Source organism: Anolis carolinensis, chromosome 6 (genome assembly GCF_035594765.1).
Source record: "Anolis carolinensis isolate JA03-04 chromosome 6, rAnoCar3.1.pri, whole genome shotgun sequence".
In the NCBI taxonomy this organism is placed as follows: domain Eukaryota; kingdom Metazoa; phylum Chordata; class Lepidosauria; order Squamata; family Dactyloidae; genus Anolis; species Anolis carolinensis.
In genome coordinates, this window is record NC_085846.1 from 52,366,866 (window position 1) to 52,387,337 (window position 20,472).

The window sequence follows — 20,472 nt, forward strand, 5'->3', positions numbered from 1 at the left end:
TGCACTTTAGTTTCCGGAATCATGGACACCCAAATACATGGATGTTCAAGTCCCATTATGTGCAAATGCATAGTAAAATGGATGTCCATTATGTAAAATGGCAAAATCAACATTTTCTCATTTTTTCCCCATGGAATATTTCCAGGGATAATTGGATCCATTGATGCAGAATCCATGGACTGTACTACAGTTTCAATTCACTAACCAAGGAACTAATATTGCACATCTGTGTGTGTGTGTGTGTGTGTGGGTATTATCTCCATATGAAATTAAGAGGAATATATCTTTTAATGTTTTTCTGGAAAACATTCTTAAATATTGCTGCTATTTGCTTTTTTCAAACTTTACCTGCTCTGTGATAGAAAACAAGAAGAGCACTACTTGGATGCCTTGAAATGAATCTTTATCTGACTCCACTTGAGCTTTTGTGGTTTGCTCCTCTTTGGAATACCTCTTCTCATACAGAACTTTATTGCCAAGTGGTTTTTGTCACATGAATGTGTCACCCTTTAAAATGATCCATTTCTATAACTGATATGCTGAGAATAAATGTTTTTATTATCCTGAGTACCTCAAATGAAATTAACAGGCAGACTCCAAGATCTGATGTTTTGTGAGACACAAACAAACTCTGTATTCTCCCCCTCAGAACTAAATAAGGATGCATGTTGTCTTCTGCATGTTGTAATAATGTTTTTATTTACCTTGAGGAATTCTGAATAGTCCTATTATGATTTAGTGAGGCAATTGCTAGAGCAATGTTTGACATATTGGGTATAGTTGTATTTGTAGATTCAGAATCTATGCCTTTGCTGTTTGCAAGCTGCTTTGGATTCTTTGCATGGAAGGTTTTGTAGAAAGGGAAGCAGCTGTGTTAAGCAAAAGAAAATAACAGCTAAAGCCAAGCATATTTTACCACTGTGTGCTTTCCCTTTATTTCAAAAGAGATCAAACAATAGAAAAGAAAGCAAATCCTTTGGGGAATGTGATATGGGGAAGAATGAAAATTTTTATTCCCTGTAACACCACCCAAATGTATTCTGAGGTTGGATTAGTATGTGTGTTTGTGTTTGAGTATGTGTGTGTGGATCCTGCAAAAGATTTCAATACCAATTTTCCTATGCATATGTACACATATAAAATAATTAGACACCTCTCATTTTAAGACGTCATTTTAAAAAGGCAGGGTGATGTTCACTTTGCACCTCATGTTTTTGCTATCAGAGCGAGCCCAGGACACTTGCTGAATGTTCACATTGCCAAATGAAAATGTAAATGTATTCAGAGATGTGTATGTTATCAGAATAATCTGGCTTCTGAAATTGTTTTGTATTAGATATACATCTCGAGAGAGAGTTAACCAGTGAGCATGGAGGCATGTGTTTCTGAGTTAGTTACTGATTGCAGTTTCTTGGAATGACACTTAACAAAAATTTTACTTGGAATATTGAATAGTGTTGATTTTTTAAAGGAAGGACAAATGTCATTACTTCTTGCTTCTCATGTTGTCAAGGGCATACTGTAGGGTTTGGGACTAAACAGGATGTTTGGTACCAAATGCATCTTTAACTTGCTTTTTTTTAAAAATGCCCAAAGCCACCACCAAGGGGAACAGTAATAATTAATGAGCAAGCCTGTTTTTTTATTCTCCTTTAAAGCTGTTGTTTGCAATGAGGGGAGAGGAAAGTTGCCATTGGTACCAGGATAAATGTGCCAGATGTAAAAAATAACTTATAAGAACAAAACAAAATTTATAAAACCTAAACTAGATCTCTCAAATGTCCTATAGGCACTAGGTTAGAGATTTTTTCAGGCCACCCTCAGGAGCAAAACAGCATGGAACCATATAAGGAAAAATGGCTCCATACTAAATCTGCTCATATCTGATGTGTAAAATAAATAAATACTAAACAAATAAGAACAATTTGTTATTGGAATCCGTTATATTTTGGGAATCTTTTGAAAAGAATCAGAACAGCTCTCACTTTGTTTCACACTGTGATTAAAATATTAATTCAAAGAAATAAATCCTACTTGAAATCTTAATTCCCTTGAAGCAACATAGTCATGTTGATGTGGGATTGTGAGAGAAATCAAGCAAGATAGGCAAATACAGACCTCTCCAGTATTGTGTCATAGCTGTGAAAAGGAACTTCTTCTCTATTTTAATTTCCCCTTCCTGATCTACAAGTGTTTATTAAAATTTCTAGTAAGGATCCCAATTGGTACCTGTTATCTGGATTTCTGGCACTATCTGTTGTCATAAGGACAAAGAAATCCGATTCTCTGGGATAATTCGGGATGACTAATGTGGTAGAAAGGAATGCATACTGAACTAAAATGCATACTGTGTGTTGATCTGAAGTGTTAAATACTTCTACACACTGACATAAGATAACCAGTATCTCCTTTACAATTTGATTATCTATCTATCTGGAACTATGAAAACTAGTCCAGTTTCTCATTTTGGAATTCCAGAGGGAACACCACATTTTGATTACTGAAATAACCCCCCTGCTCCACTCATTTTGCTTGGCTGATTGTACAGCATGCAAGGCAACTTCACTCTTGTGACATTAACAAAATTTTGTAGTCTATTTTTAAATGTTTGGGAATTCAAAATGGTGACTACCATAAAAGTAGTTGCAATCATTATCAATCATTGGGTGATAAATTTACCGGCTGTTAAGAGTTGTGGGAGTAGAAGTCCAAAACACCTGGAGGGCTGAAGTTTGCCCATGCCTACTTTATAGAGTAGTAGGATTGTTCATCTCTCTGTGTTAATTTTAATTCGGATATGTTCTGGCCCAACTTACCTGTTTGAGCGTGTCTCCCTCTATAAACGAGTCAGAGCGTTAAGATCAGCTGGGGACACCCTGCTCTCCGTTCCACCCCCCTCAAAAGTGCGACTGGTGGGGATGAGAGACAGGGCCTTCTCAGTGGGCCCCTCTGCTATGGAACACTCTTCCCGGTAACATTAGACTGGCCCCCTCCCTCCTGGTATTCTGGAAAAAGTTAAAGACCTGGCTTTGGAACCAGGCATTTGGGGAGTAGTGCAGTATGGAATGCAACTTGAATGTCGCAGCACAAACAATTATGGAATTATGCACTACAAGAACAACAACATTTTTTTATTTAAAAAACACAACATTTTATTATGGTCCAAAGACCTTTATTCCTCTGTAAGTGTACAAAATAGCCAAGGTTAATAAGATTAACAATAGCTGATTGATTTAATACACAGTTGGATGAAATTAACATCAGTTAAAACTGATTAAAATAAGGGATTAAAACTGATTGAAGCCATACAAAATGGTTATAGGTAAATGGGAGTAAGCACTGTTTTAATCAGTTTTAATTATATTTATATGTTTATCTGTTTTTATTGCTCAATGTGTTGCATTTGTATATTTGTATTTGTAACGTGGCATTGAATTTTGCAATATCTGTAAGCCACTCTGAGTCCCCTTTGGGATGAGAAGAGCAGGGCAGAAATATGGTAAATAAATAAATATGTAGTGTTAAATGCCATTCCAAATAAAGGGTAATGATTTAAGTAGGCTAGTTAAAAATATAAACTGGACTCTAAACATAGCCATATCGAGAATAAACCTATTGATTTCAATTAGTGTTGTGCTTTTGTATGGAATTGCTGTTTGTTTTGTGTAGTTTCATTCATTTCATCTCATTTTCATATTTGTTCCCGCCAACAAAAATGGGGTGCCTATATGAACAAAATTTTCATCTTGCCTATGAAAAGTTTCAGACCACAAGCTGCAGTGGGAGGGTTTCCGAGGCTCCCCCCCCCCCCCCGGCTCAGTTTTTGGGCTAGAAGGGTGAAAATCGCCACACATGGAGGGTATTTCGACCCCTTTTAGTCCACCAACTTTTAAAACATTTTGGTTTCCCCAGAGTACTATTGTTATTAGTAATATTGTTTTTATTAACACTCATTGGCACAAATCAGCTGTCATGGCAAAGCAGCCCTCTCTCAAACTTAGCTTAGGGTCCCAGAATAACTATTGTTATTAATATTAATATTGACACCCATTAGTACAGATCTGCTGGCATGGGGAAACAGCCCCCTCTCAGACTTAGCTTAGGTTACCAGAATAACTATTGTTATTAATTTTATTTTTATTATTATTATTATTATTATTATTATTAGCACCTGTTGGTACACATCAGATGTCATGGGGAAGCACTCCTCTCTCAGACTCAGCTTAGAGTCCCAGAATAACTATTGTTATTAATATTAATATTAGCACCCATTGGTACACATCAGATGTAATGGGGAAGCACTCCTCTCTCAGACACAGCTTAGGGTCCCAGATTAACTATTGTTATTAATATTAATATTTTTATGAACACCCATTGGTACACATCAGATGTCACGGGGAAGCAGACTTCTCTCAGACTCAGCTTAGGGTACAAGAGTAATTATCGTTATTCATATTAATATTGTTTTTAAACACCCATTGGTACACATCAGCTGTAATGGGAAAGCAGCCCTCTTTCAGTACCTGCTTATTGTTATGGGGCCGAAAGGAAAGGAAAATGAAGCACGATGACTGTGCTGCTTTCATTTTTGTGTCGCCTCTCGTTTACTACGAAAATGTCTTTATTCGTTTTGTGTAGAGGAACGGTCGGAACAAAATGGTAGCACGAAGGAAACTAAGGCAAATTTTTCGTGCAGATCTCTAATTCAATGATGTAATAATGATTAATCTGCTCCAAACTGAAAAGTTACTTTCCATGCCACTCTTAATTTTAAACCTGAACTACTTGAAATAGCTTTTTAAAAACATCTTGGATTTATTTTCTTGTAGTGTAAGAATGTCTTGAAACCTATTCTCCTCAAAGCTACATTATTCTAGGACAGACCCTAATATTTAAAAGGCACTCTGTTTTGATGTCTTGCTTTGGTGGTACAGGATGAATCAGATGTGTTCCACATTGAATTTAATGGGAATGATTTAGAGAACCAAGTTGGAGGGACCATTTCATAAAGCCATGTCTCCTTGAAATATTCCTGCAGTTCTGTGAAATTTTATTTGAATTTGTTGTCGAAGCCTTTCATGGCCGGGATCACAGGGTTGTTATATGTCTTTCGGGCTGTGTGGCCATGTTCCAGAAGTATTCTCTCCTGACATTTCGCCCACATCTATGGCAGGCATCCTCAGAGGTTGTGAGGAACCTCTGAGGATGCCTGCCATAGATGTGGGCGAAACATCAGGAGATAATACTTCTGGAACATGGCCACACAGCCCGAAAGACATACAACAACCCTTTATTTGAATTGTTGTTTCTTTACAGCCCACACTATAAAATAAAGTTGTTACACTTCTAATGAAAGAAAGAATTAATAAATATTCTTCATAGAACCAATAAATTATCTCATAAGTAGCCCTTTATCAAGTACCTGGAAAAATGAGAGTAACTGAGCATCAACAAAAGTGATTAATTAACTTTATCATATATGCAAATATACCTTACAATGAAATGAAAGATGTGATATTCGTGCAGATTATGTGGATCAGAGAAGGCAGATCAGCAATCCGTAGTAAACAAATAGTTCAAACATGTCCTGTATCAAGAAAAAGTAATAAAACTACAAAAGTTAGAAACACTTTCCATTAACATATAAAGCAGATCTCAAGAGGAGTGATGGCTAAAAATGTGGGGAAAATTCAGCCCTAGGCATGAATAACCTAATCTCCCCTTTGGTTTCCTTGCTTGTAATGGTGCTGAGAGCAGCCCCTAGAATGATATTTCAGCATTTTGATTAAGTCATAATGAGGGGAACAAAATGTAGCACAATAACTTCTGAGTTATAATACGAGGAAATGTATTCAGAACAGGCACTGCTTGTTCTCAAAGATCTGAAACTTATGTTTTATAAATCAGAAATAATTTCGTGCATATATTCTAGGCTTTCAGTGGCTTGGGAGAATCAAGTTCAATTTTCTTTTTAATTAATTCAAATAATTTACTATGCAATGTACTTTTTAAAAAGGGATAGAAGGTGTAATCCATGATGTCAAACCATTTTTATGTTTGAATAAGAAAGGTTAGTGAAGTTTGATGGACCATAGGGACTTGTGTGGAGAGGAGGGAAACTCTTTTTCCTTCAATATCCAGATAGTTGTGGGGAGGGGACTGACCATAGCAGAGGAATATTGGGTTTGCCTTCCACCTGAACTGCATAGGGTTTCTATGTAAATTTTCTTGTTGAATTACATTGCCTGCTAAAAATTGGAGAGCAATAGCATTGTATCGCTATGAGGAGAAACAGAGGTTTGGGCTGTCACTGTGCAATACCTGCTAAAGTAGTGCCATTCCCTCCCCCATGGTATAGCGGCATAGGATGAAGTGAGTCCTACACTTTCGGGGAGAAGCTCTTTTTTGACCTCTAATTAAAACTCATTTTCTTTTATTTCCTTTCCTTAATTTTGTGACTAGAGCTTTTAATCTTTTCTGATGTTCTTTTCTTATTTGGGAGAAGGCACTTTATTCATGTGCAGTCCTCATCAGAAATCACTGATGTTTTTGTTTTTTACCTCTATCTTTAAAACCGTTTTTTCCCCTAGTCTGTGAGGGACTTTGACTCTACCATTGCTATTAACCAAAATGACTAGAAAACAAAGATTGGTGCAGACTATGTCAACACTTCATACCATGGTTGGTACAATTTGATCTACATTGCCTTTGGCCTGCACATTCTTTTGCATTCGTCTTATGGCACTGTTGTTTTATAAAAGGCTTATGGATATCAGAACATAGTCTCTTATGAGTGAGAAATATGTTGATCAAAAAACATTGATTAGACTTCCTTTTTAAATACACAAATTATTGACAAATAGCAAGTAGCACAGAATCTTTTTATTTCTTTTTTGTATCTGTAATTGAAGCATAAACTTGCTTATATTGATATATAGTAATATTCATAGATTTTCCCTGAAGTCTTATTGATATGAGTTGTTAAGATTTGCATTGGATTCTGTAGCCATGGATTCATACAACTAGAACACCCCCCAAAAAATTCCAAAAAAGCAAATCTTGATTTTATCATTTCATATAATACTACTACTACACAACTTTATATAATAGTACTTCAGAATCTACAGATTTTGGTATCCATGGGGGAGTTCTTGAACTAAATCCTAGAAGATGCCATGGACCCAGTATAGATTTCTTGACTGCTTGTGCTGCATTTCTCCTCACTTTTAATGGCACTCTGTTTCTTCTTAGATTTTCATTTCTTGAATAAAACATTTTGTTATATGATTCAAATGCACCATTCCTATTGCTTTAGCTATCTCACCCCAATTATTGCAATGTTTTACAATGACTGATTAATGCTTCTCGCATTTGTTGTTTCTATAGTATGTGTTGTACAGCTTCAAACTTTCCTTTTACTTCTGAGCATGTCAACAGCTGAAAATCCTTTCAGCTTGAGTCCATTGTGTCATTAACCATAACACCTGTATTCTGTTGTTCTCCAACAACTCTTTGTGTATCTGATAGTTAATCTTCTGGTAATATCTCTGGTTTTGATTCAGATCATCTCATCAAAGAGTTTTCATCGTAAAGGGGATTTCCCTTTTCTTTTTTAAATAGTACTAAGAAGTATTAGCTATGATGCCACTGCCATTGTCTCTGAGAGATCCTCCACCACAGACATATAAAGTAATTCTGCTGCCTATATCTGTTTGATACATTTAGTCCAGTTCCTCAGCAAATGTCTGTCGGACATTGTCAAACCCACTAGCACTACTGCTACCATAAGTATGACCTCTTACATTATAAGAGCATGCAGTCCTGTACCACAGAAAAATAATGCCATTTATAGTGAAGCACAGATCATCCCCTTGCTCCACTATAAATATGGATCTTTTTCCGTAGCTTATCCTTACTATGTCTCTCACTTGCTTATTCTAGTCAGCCCGTAGGTTCTAATAGTTAAAGTTGAAAAAAATTCAAACTCAGCAGTCATGTAAGCAAAACATTGTAATGACATGCAAATCTAAATACACCCATTTCCAGCTGATTTTCAAAGTTTTTTGAGGAACAAATCTCTAGAGAGTACAGAGGATCTCCAGGTAAGGCTAAGAAAAAATTGCCACTCAGAGTTGACAGTACTGCACTAGGTGGGCCAGTAGTCTAACTTAATATAACGCAGCTTTCTGTGTTCTCCCAGAAGAGTAAAGTGGGATCACATCTATATGCTCCACTGCCAGCGCTCGTGCATAAAGAGCCTGAATGTCTAGAACGGTGTATCTTTGAGCGTCTTTATATACTTAGGCTTTCCATGTAACTTTGAAATGCCATCTTTAAAGAGTACCTCCTCACACAGCAGCAAACAATTTGACAGAACTTTTCTTGGTGTACTTCTAATATGCATACTAGGGCAGAGGTGGTGATTTCTGCTTTTATGGCATTTAGAACTTTGAAGTTATGTGGGGATTGTTATAAAGAACTTTGAAGTTGTGTGAGGATTGTTATAAAGTAAGTTGTCTCCTGTAAGTAACTTATTTTGACAGCTAAGTAGACATGTGTCAAAACAACCTTCTCATTGAAAGGATTTATATTCCAAAGCTCAAACAACATAATTTTAAAACAAAGAGCAAATCTCACTTCTCCTTTTTTAATAGATCACCATAAGTGTGACATAGCATTTTGCTGTTATTTGGAGGCATAATTGTGTGCTGGACCACAACACCTGGTTAAAGCTTACTATTCCTAAAAGTGTCTAGCTACAAGTATAGAAACCTGTTTTCTCTTGTCATCTTTGTTCAGTGATGTAGGGCCTCCAGCAGTACCTGAGGTAGAAAAAAAAAAGGGCTTAGGATGCCTTTGACACAACGTCTCCCAACCACCTCCACTCCCTACCCCAGCAGAGAAGCGGCAAATAACTGCTGCTGCGGTGGAGAAATCAAAGAGGATCAGAGCTTCTTTCAGGTTATTCTGGGATGGAATAAACTTTGTCTATCTTGAGAGACCCTAAATTTAAGAAGAACAAATCTCCTCTGCTTTCTCCATCATGTCAGAGGTTTGGCTACTGGCATTTTTTAAAGGAGGCATTACAAAAGGTCTGGTGGGGTGCAGTCAGCAGCATTGTATTGACTCATTTCTAAGTTGACCAAAATGTTTTTTTTAATTGATTTTTTGATATAAATTTTTAATTTACACACAAATATATATGGTTATTGGTGAAGTGGTTTCATTTGGCCCAGAAATGATAAGGCAACTGATCAGTTTGAAGAGTTGGACTGGATGTTTCCTTGGTGTGTGTGTCTGTTAGAGCTGAGCTGACTACCACCCTTTTCTTAACATTATTTTCTGCCAATTTTGATGCTGAGTATGTACAAGATATGTGAATAGGAATCTAATTTTAATATCCTATAAATCAGTGAACAGTGTTTCACCAGAATTCTGGATCTTCCTGCCTTACTATTTCATGATGCAGCTCTTCATTTGCTTTTCCTGCTAAGAACACAATTAGAATCAGAAACTATTTTATATCATTTGAATAGCCTTGGTCCTGTCATAAAGCAGATGAAATGGCTGCCCCAGGATGGATAGGTGATGGCATGGTGCTAGAGATTACAATTGTGTTTGTCACATGATCTGGCATATGCCAGCTAGGTTGGTCTACCACTTCAGGCATGTGAAGGATGCTGTCTGGCAACTCGATTCAGGTGCTAGTCCGACCAGCTTCTGTACATGGAATGGGAAGAGATGGCACATTAGCCTTTTCCTCTGGAAGCAAAATGATTAACTGCATGAGGCTTGTTGCCTCCCTTAGTTTTATTTCTTTAAAATAAGCATGTGGATTATGATCTCAATTGAAACTGCATGTGTGGAAAAATTTCACAGTTGCATTTTTCCAATTCATCCCATTTGAATCCCTGCCTTGAGGGGGAGTTTTTAGAAGAAAGAGGCTGGAAAAAGATTTAAATAAGCAATGGGCAACTGAATGGGAGTCAGAGGATTACCCCCCCCCCCCCCCAATAAGATAACCGCATGTACTGTATCCCCCACAGAAAGTTCAAATATCTGTTCTCTAAATGACAACAGGTAGTGTTATTGAATCACTGCCTATCACCATTTTGATAGGGAAAGGAAAGGAAAATTGAGGCATTTGGGATAGTCAATGATAGTTATTTTTATGGTTTCCATGTTGGTTAGGTTTCTGTGTTATTTGGGGCAGAAATTATCTGAAAATTGTGAATTTTAAAAAATTCCCTTTCTCTGTATATTTGGGGCCCAATATGAACAAGATTGCCTCTGCCCTGTGCAACTTTTCAGGAAACGTTAGGGAAAAGGAATAACTGGAAAACTCCCACCTTCTTCCTAGCATCCCAGAAGCAATAACACACTAAAGACGTTATCACATTAGGAAATACTCAATTTTAATCATTATGCATCCTGTATTTTTTCTATGGCTGGTTGGATACTGTTTTCAGACGGGATGCATACTGACCCCATCACACCCTAATACTATGATTCTTATCTTCAGAAAATACTGCGCTTTAACTCATCACACTTCTGAAGGCTGGCTCCTCCAAAACCATTCAAAAGACTCCCAACATTACTCTGTGACCCCCGTTAACATTTTTTCCCTAAGGTTGTGCAGTGATGTAGCCTGAAGTCTTGAACTACCACTTTCACAAGACTTGCAAAACATCTTGTGCCTGTGCAGTAATAGGTTCGCCTAATCATTATTCTTTGGTATGAAACTGCAAATCCTTTAATTTCCTTTCATCACAAACCGGCATGTTACCTTTTTCAAGGTATTTTTTGTTGTTGATATGGTTCTTTTGCCACATCAGCTGCCGATGTTGCTTCATTTATTTATTCAAGTTTATGAGGCTGAACTTGAGGCGATGTAGAGGCAACAGCAGCTTTTATCAATACGGCTTCTCTTTTTTGAGAAGGCATAATATATATTACTTCAATGTGTTTTGTGGTTATGTGGCTGTGGTGGACAGTGCCCATACATGGGAAGGGACAACTCTGGAGCGAAGACAATAGTAGGTGAGAACCAGTGCCAGAAGGAATTGATGGAGAAACAGTGTTCTTTCCCAGTGGAACCATGCTCTGCGGTTGCGTAACTTCAGGATGAGCAATGTCACTTTGTTTGAAATTGCTTCCTTCCTTCAACCTCACCTGGAGAGGAGAAACAATTATGCAAGATGCAATCAACATGGAGGAGAGGGTTGCCACAGCGAACTGGCGGATGTCATCACCACCTGTACCGAAAGGTTGCTTCACATTTTAGTGTGGGGAATTCCACTCTTTCCAGGATTGCAATTGAGCCTTGCATCACCATTGAGAAGGTACTGCTGAGGAGAACAGTGCAACTTGGTGACTACAGAAAGGTAAGTGTTTTGTGGAGAACATATAATGCTATTAGTATATTGTATGTACTTTTATACCTTATATTAAGTGCTATTTCCAAATGGTATTGCAATGGTTCTACTGCTAGATAACATAAAAGTGAATGTCATTTAAATCTTTGAAGGCTGTTTTTAAAATATTTTTGTCTTTCTACAGTCATGTTATGATTAGTATGTCTTGATGCTTGTGTGAAATAAATCCCTAAACCTGAGTATAATCTTCTGATAATGGGCATGGCTTATAGGTCAACTACATTTTACATTTCATCCAGTCCATATCTCCCTTTGCTTCTACCTGTTCAGACGTTATTACATCAAGTAAAAGGAATACGCAGCATTGTAATCTCCAGAAAATAAATATTTCTGTTCTAAGATACGTTTTTGCAATCATCAAGAATAACAAAATGAAATATTAAACTCCCAAAAATGTTTCTTGATAATTTTTGTGAACATAATTTCAATGTCTATTTTTTCAAATCTCTTTAACAGATCACGGATGAGTTCCAGGGGATTGGTTTCTCTCACTTCATTAGAGCTTTGGATGCCACTCATATTCCTGTCTGCCCTCCTGTCTGGAAGGCTGAAGAGTTCCTAAACAGGAAAAATCCCATTCTCAATTATCCTGCAAGGAACCATTGAGCACACAGGATGTTTTATTGACTTTGAGCTAGATTACTCTGGAAGAAACCATGAAGCCACATTTTGTGCTACTCTGCATTGTGGCAGGCAGTGTAAATTGGTGTATTGTAACTGACAATCCCACAGTCACAATTCATGGAGGCCAGGTGCCACTTCTCACCAAGATCAGTTCTAGTCCTCATTTGCCTCAGCCATGAACCAGGAGACAAGCAGTTTTGGGCCGGTAATCCCTCTGGTTTTGATCCTGCATGAAAAAGAAGAGAAATTGACCAGTACTGGAGTGTGCTATATTTGGAGACATATGCAAAAATACATATTACTAACCATTTGTAATTTCCATCTTCACAAATTTTATTAAAATCATCTCCTTCCCCATTATCTGCTTTCAGTTACATTGTATTGCACTTACAGGTCCTAAATGGATATTACATACCTCTTTCTGATTGCCAATCCTGGTAGTCCCTGCTCCCTTCCTCCTTCTACTTTGGTTTCTGGCCCATCTCCAACAGTGCGAGTGGAATATCTAGGCTCTCAGCCCTCAACACCAAAGCACTCTGTTGGGATACAAAAAAAATCCACATTGCATTCTCCCTTTAAGCAACAGCATGTGCAACAATTAACTGTCATTACCAGCAGTAATATTAGTTAACTGAGTGTCCTTCACCATGTAAGGATTGTCTTCCTTTGTAGCTGTGATTAAAATTTAAATAGAAACAATTACATTTTAATTTTGCTACTTCAGCTAAAAAACATGATGTAATTCTGTGCTTGCTTGCTTGCAGAATAGTCCTTGTAGTCACTCTTTTCTCTCTCCAAACTCCAGCGATGGTCAAAGCAGAAAAAAGTGCCGAAATACAATCTCTGCAGTTTCACACAATGTTCAAATGCTGATGTCACTGTGCTTATACATGTTTGACCACCCCCCAGCCACAAGCATTGCGGACAGTGAGCATGTGGAGGGGTTTTGTGTTTACAGCCATTTTTGCAGCAGATAACTTCATTTTATTTTAAAGAGATGTCTCTCTAAAGAACGTGGTGGAGGAATGAGGATGTCCTTTTTCTGGCCAAACCCAAACTCAAGTCATATAATGGCTACAACCACACTTTGGAACAAGACTTTGTACAGCGGAATAGCGAAATGCTTAACTGCTGTGATATATAGACGAACCACACAGCAAGTGATCAGCAAGTGAAAGTCTTTAAAAAATAAATTAATTAGACACATGCTCCTTTTTAATGGTAATCCGCTAGAGCAAAATATACCAGAGTTTTGTAATGAATTAAGAAAACTGTGGAAGGCAGCAGGAGAACCATCATGGGAGGATCATATGAGGTGTAAGTGTGAAATACAGTTTTTAGAATTTTTATTTCTAAAAACACATTATTACATTCAAAGTAAATTAGATTTACTAATTGTCAGGAGGGAATTTTCACAATAACGTTATCTTAAGTTTACATGTTAATGGAGGACTTGATGAAACACATAACTCCTTTCTCCAAATCAAATATTTCAGTTATTATAATTTAGTAAATATTGGTTTGGCTAACGCCCTGAGTTTTCTCCACTCCCCCCACCCCCCGGAGGGGGTGAGAAGGACGAGACATAAATGCTGCTGTGCTTACATTCATAAGCAAATATTTTGTTTGATTTCAGGGTTTTGGAAATTGAGATGTGCATTAGATTTGATGGCACATTAGACTCAAGTAGATACAGATTTGTTACATGAACAATTTTTTGCTACTTTTTCTTAGGAAGAAGAGGAATGGGCAGAGAAAGATGGAAATAGTAATAGGGTGGTATTTATAAATTCAATATTTCTTTGGGCAACCACAGATGACTTGAAATATTCTGACATTATTTCATTCTCATTCCACAGATGGGAAGAGGAGGAGCAAGGTAAGAATCCTGAACGGGTTTTTTGTTTTTTGTTTTGTTTTAATGTACGCACAAAAAATATAGTAGGAATGTACTATGTATTATACATTACTTTTATTTATTAATCAGCAGCAGACACATTAAAATCAGGGCAGTCAGAAAAATAATTTTCTGTATAATCCCACAAGGAATGCAGTTATTTCACAAAGGCAATTATAATTTATATCATCTTTTGGTTTACATAGTTAAAAAAAAACCTTGAATAGAACAGCACAGTTTTCCCAAAGAAGCAGCATTGTAGTGGATAACAGGGTCATAGAAAAAAGAAATAATGTTGCTAGGAAAGAATGAGATCTTTCAGTAAGAAAGTATTATTTTATTGCATATACTGAATATATCTATTTTTTTAGATTACCAAGAAAATCAGCCTACAATGGCAGGAATAAAAAGGGAACTTCTTGAAGGGATTTCTGCTTTAGGAGTAATGGCAACTATTGTACTTATGAGGTTCATATTGCAGTAACAAACCACAGGAAAGATGGAAGAAGTGCTTTGGATTCAATTACTTACATATTTATATTGTAAAATGACATTGGTGCTCACATCTCCTCCTACATTTGTCTAAATTCAGTCCTTTGCTGTAATGTATTATGTCCCTTATTTATTAACATTACATGTTAAGCTAAAGAAATTTATAGGAAAAAATACTGAAAATAGACATTAGTAATGTGAATTTTTGGTTTTCCACACAGGTGTTGGATTTCTGCAGGAAGTTACCCGACATCTGTAAAACCTAGAAGACTGGGTATCCAATGTTCAGTTGAATCCAGTGAACAGTTTATATTGTGTTTGATTTCTTTTATTAATACTCTCTACATTATTTTTGTACTGAATGGAGTATTGTATTTTTAAGTTTTGTGTGGTATTGAACATAGTATATTTTTCCTGTATTATCATAATTTTAAAAATAGTGCAGTGTTTTTAAATACGATAAAAAGCTGGAACTACACATAAAGAGAAGTGCAATTTCACTGTATTTTATTTCCTTTGCACAGTTTTAATCAGTGTATATTATACAGTGTAATGTCCAGAAGATACTTTATCTAACTAACTTGTTAGATTATAGTAATCATTAACATTTAATAGCAGGGTTCTATGAGTCAAATATATAGGTTTTGAAGACATATGATTGTTTAAATTTATAAACAACACTATGCCTTGTAAGATTATTTTTTTTACTTCTAAAATTATAAAAAATAATAATATAAAAACATTTTATTTATTAAAAATGTGTAATCTCGTCTCCTGCATTAAGGCAGAGGTACTTTTGTTCAAAAACACATAATACTGAATGGAAAGGTGTTACAGAATATCATATTATAATGATAAGGTATCAGAAACAATCAAAATATAGTATTTTAGTCTGTCTAATTTACAAAGCAGTAATGTAACAGTGGCCAATATACATGTAATTTCTGGATGATATGAGCCATTAAAATTTAACTTTAGATCACAGGTATTGCAATGTTTATGTGACATCACAGGTACCCCAAAATGTAACAACTTCACATTGCATGCGCAGGGTGACCACCCCCCAAACCTGACAAAAACCAGTCTCGCATAAAGTTGGCAACTTGTATAAATTGGTTACAACTTAAAACACGGTTGGCAGCCATACATGGGTCCTGGATCACAGAATCAGACAGCCCAAAGGGCGATCCAATTATCTGCAAAGTGGAAAATCTGGGCGTACTGAAAGGTTCGGCCTGGTAGTAACCGCCACCAGGCCACTGGGCAGGGGGCGGGGGGGAGTCAATGCAGGTTCCTGTCTCATTCCTGCACTGCCATACATTTTGTGAAAACCTCAGATGACCCCTCGACAAGAGGGAGAACAATCTCGAACCAGATAGAGGGTCCATGTCAACCGCCCCCAAATTGTGGTGGAGATACAAAAAATCCCACAAAAGAGGGTGGGATGGTGAGGAGAACTCAAAGGCAGCTGAGCTGGAGGACCAGTCAACAGGTGGACCAAAAGGAAGAAGTCTTTCTTCTGGTCTTCCCACCCTAGCCAATCAGAGTGAGGCACAATGCGTGTTGCTGATTGGCTGGCCCAAAAAGCGGTGCACAGAACACAGGGCTCCCTGGAAAGAAGGAGCCCTGAGAAGGTGGCAGGCAGAGGGAGTGCTTGCCACTGCAACTTCTCTGCCCAGTAAACCGGACAGGGGATTCACAACAGCCACAACGGCAATATAAGGAAGCAGAAAACCTTGCCTTGTCCAGTGGCACTACCCACTATAGGATTAAAGAAGCGGAGAAAATCATGTTTGTGTAAAGTAAGCCCTTTCACTTACCTGAGAAGCCTGTCACTGACATGCAGGTACAATAGAGGGCAGAATATGCATAGATTTCAATGATTTTTTAAAAAAATGTATAATTAGATAAAGCGTCATTTAGCTATCTTTCCCCTTCGACATCCAAAAAAGAAATGGTAGCTGCTTCCATCACAAACAGTCCAGGGTCATGAGGCTCCTTCTCTGGACACACTCTGAATGACAGATTGTATCATTGCTGATAAAGTGTATACATATTTTTCAGTCACACGCAAAAAACAGTTCTTCGGCAATGGAAGAATCTAGTATTTCCAAAAAACCTCACAATTGGAATCTATTTCTGCAACGTTTTGCAGACTGATTCTGACGAATCGCTGATGGTATGGTGCAAATGTCATGTGATGTCACCCATTTCCTAATGTGATAAAGTCCTTAGAGGAAGTCTGGATGCAAGGCAATTTCAACTATCTTAACATAATTATTTTCATTTTAAGTTATGTATTATTGGGGATAGGAGGAGATACAGAAACATAGTTTTGCAAAGTGAAAAAAACCGTTAATTCAACAAAGCTTGTCACAAAATGCTGAGCTGTTGACTTTTAACATAAAATCCAAAAATGCAATCATAATATAAGTTACTTGTCATAGAACATTCATTAGGCATCTAATTTTTCAAAAATCAAGTACCTTTATACAGTATTTTTGATAAAGTTCAAGGGAGAGAGAGAGTTAAAGAAAAACGCTCAGAAACATTCAGAATTCACTGTAAGCAAATAAAATTGATGATTTTATTGAAGGATAAAGAAAAGGTGGTAGAGTTAATTGCATACACTTCCAAGTCACTTTTGAACTAGCAATAGGAAATTAGCTGCTGTGCGAAAACAGCATGAACTGTAATTCAGAACAGCTGTCCAATTTATTGGCAAGAGTAAACTGCTCATGTTCTTATACTATACTCAATTATTCCAGCCACCTTTTTAACCTGTTCAGCCAGCGAATATTTGCTTAAATCTAAATAAAAAATACCACCCTTTTTGAAGTAAGCAAAGGGGATCCATTGAGTCTTCTCCTTTGCATTCATGTTTGAATGTATATCCAGCTCTCCTCCAGAGTATCTTTGCCCATGGGGCACATAATATTCCTATTTTTATTAAAAATTTGACACTTCTTCCAAAGAACTAGTAGTCATAATAGGTTTGTCTCTCTTAGACGTGTTTACAAAAAGCAGTAAACTAGAGTATGTGCAAATCTGGTCAAAGTATCATCACAATGACTCTATGAGGTAGATAAGACTAAGTGATAAGTTTTATTGAGGGATTATTATTATATGTAGCTCTTATAGTATTCTGTTATGCATGCAGATGAAGTCAAGTTATAAAGTACTAGGGTTGTGCATTCAGGGTACACCTTGACCCGTTTCTTGTCCCAACTTTCAGTGGCCCTGATTTGTTTTTTGGGATGGCAGATATCTCTTTTCACTCTGGGTTGCCGAAAGATCCGTTTTCTATCGACCCAATATGGGGGGGGGGGCTTCCCAGGTTCCCCTTCCCACATGCTTTAAGGAGACTACTTCTTACTTGCTGTTTCTACTCTAGAGGAGGCTCTTGGCTGCAGGCACTGGCAAGCACATACACTTTTGGGGCGTGCATTCATGGCACACATGCACTGTTTCCAAAGCAATTCTGTTTCTTACTCTAGAGGAGGTGCTTGGCTGCAGGCACTGGCAGGCTCATGCGCTTTCTGGGCCTGCATGCCACATGCACTGTACTTGGAAAAAGTGTGGTTGTGGTGTGCAGGTCCAGAAAGCGTGCATGCCTGCCAGTGGCTACAGATGAGCTCTAGTGGAGGTGCTTGGCTGTAGGCACTGGCAGACATGCACCTTCTGGGTCTGCACACCACACACACACTCTCTTTCCAAGACAAGGAGGCAAGTTCTGCAGGTTTGCATGCTTTCTCTCCCCGGCTACACCACGCCAGCCAGCCATGCACTCTTTCAATTCCTAGGCATTTTAAGGCGACTTCCTACTTCCAGGTAAGGAAGAGCAGTGACCTCCTGGAAGAGGAGAGTAGTTTTCAGGGAATGAAGGTTTACTTTTTGTTTGCTGGGGGATTGTTAAAAAGGATTAAACTGTGATTCCGAAAAGCAGGTTTGGAGCCGGGATCGGCTCCCACTTGCTTTTGTGGCGAGTTGATTTTCGTATGGGGAGAGGGGTTCCCGTTACGTGTTTCCGAATTACCAAAAGAAATAAAGGAAATGGTAGAAATAAATTCTGCACACAACTCTATGAAGTATCACATCATATCCTTCAACATATATTGTTACATTTCAAGACGTCTCCACAAATGAACTTTTGCCTACACAGAAAGGAGGATTGCTAAATGCAGGGGATGCATGAGATTGTTCTCCCATTTTATTTTATTTTCTTTGAATAGCTTCAAAATATTGTTCACTTAGTAAGATAAGCATCTTTTTCTTATCTGAAACTGGAATAAAACTATATTTTTCCTCTGATTAACCAGAACTGTTCCTGAAATGCTTATACAGAAATATTGTTCTCCGCTCCTTTCCTTCTTTCTGTTAATTTCGCCATGGCAGTGTGACCATGCAAAATAAAACACAATTAGAAGGTATTCTTCAGTGCATATGCAATTTATTTGTATTTTGACAAGAGACAAGACTCAGGAAATGTTCTTAGAGAAATTAAAAAAGGACATGGTTTTTCTTATTTCAAAAATTATTGTGGAAATTACGGTGGGGTACATTTATTTTATGTTTTAGAAAAAAACTGATTATACTTAGCTCCGTCTCCATGGATTGTGCACCCACACATACAACTATGTATAGAGACACACCCATAATATAAGGGACTTGAGCATTCATATATTTTGGTATCCACTTGGGGTTCTGGAACCAAATGCTTTAAGGACCCACTGTATGGCCTTCCCTCCTCAGCAATGGTCTCGGGGAAATCGGGAAGGCATGGTCTTGCTGTTACTTATGGGAATTGTTTTGTTTTTGCTAATTGCTTTGTCTTTCTAAGATTTACTTGCAGTTGGAGCAGGACAGATAAAATATGTGTCCATGCTTGATGTGATTGACTTTCATAATGTATTACAGTTCAAAGACATATAGTGAATATTTGTTCTTAATATCTATTTTTTCATTTAAAATGTATCACTTCTGACAAATGAGGAAATTCTACTTCAGTTGAAATGCTAAGAGAAGATAACCTGAAATGAGAGGTTGCCCCGAACTGAACTGATTGAAATGCAGGGAGTCAGTCGTAGTACTCTAATATTTATAAGACAAAGAAGCTTCTGAATGTTTCTAGAAAAGACACGAGCACTCTTTCATGTGCACGAAGAACATTTTTGGAACTTCCATGCACTTCCCCTGGAGAGGTTGTATGGGTATTAGATGCTGGGCTGTGATAAAACAATTTCTGTTGATGAGTAGTTATTTGGCGATAACGTGCACTACCACTTTTCACATTAGAGATGATTGAATAGTTGACCTTGTGTGGTTTTATTTTAAATCTTTTAATTTTGATTTTGAAGATTTTTCATGGAACACTAAGTTTAGACAGTGATTCAGGAGATACAGTGCATGCCCCAGTGAATCATGGAATTTTCTTGTTTATTTTGGATAATTCAACTTAATATACTTCACAGGTTTGTTGTAAGGACAAAATGAGGGGAAGGAGAGTTATGTACATCATTAGAGGAATATCAAGAAATAAATATAAGTAGTATTCACATGTTAATGTGGAAATGGCACAAAAGTGTTGTCTAAACCTGTTCATTTATCTCAAGATGGGTCAGCAGCTGCAGAAATTTCTCACCATTCTGAAATGTCTGTGAAGGGTGCGATCTGTGCATGTCAAAGATATTGTTAGCTTAGTTTGTGATTTAAAATTTTTTTTGTTATTACGCATTATGTGTTATGTTTTTATTCTTGCTTGATTTTATATTATTTGTTGGAAGCTGCCCCGAGTCCTTTTGGAGAGGGGGCGTGTGATGGCATGCCCAAGCCTTTGGAAAAAACTATAGTGTCTGTCTTTACCTGGGGGCTATCTGTATACCTTCTGTTAAGATCAAGACCCTTAACATACAGAGGCACTTTAGGCAAGGTGAGAAGAGAACCAGTATGAGTTTACTGAAAACAAGATAAATAAAGGGTTAACTCCACCCGTGACTATTATAAGATAGCTTAAGATAATATGTT

General features: G+C 37.3%; 1 protein-coding gene and 1 long non-coding RNA gene across 5 annotated transcripts in view; both read left to right on the forward strand.

Moving 5' to 3' along the window:
* The window catches only part of tpk1 (thiamin pyrophosphokinase 1), a 379,442-nt gene that overhangs the window by 28,906 nt on the left and 330,064 nt on the right, over nt 1-20,472 (forward strand). The gene's annotated exons all lie outside the window — the stretch shown is intronic.
* On the forward strand, nt 5,266-15,430 carry LOC107982991 (uncharacterized). Its single transcript, XR_001730434.2, has 3 exons — nt 5,266-11,384; nt 11,892-13,938; nt 14,670-15,430. It is a non-coding gene; the product is annotated as an uncharacterized LOC107982991 (long non-coding RNA).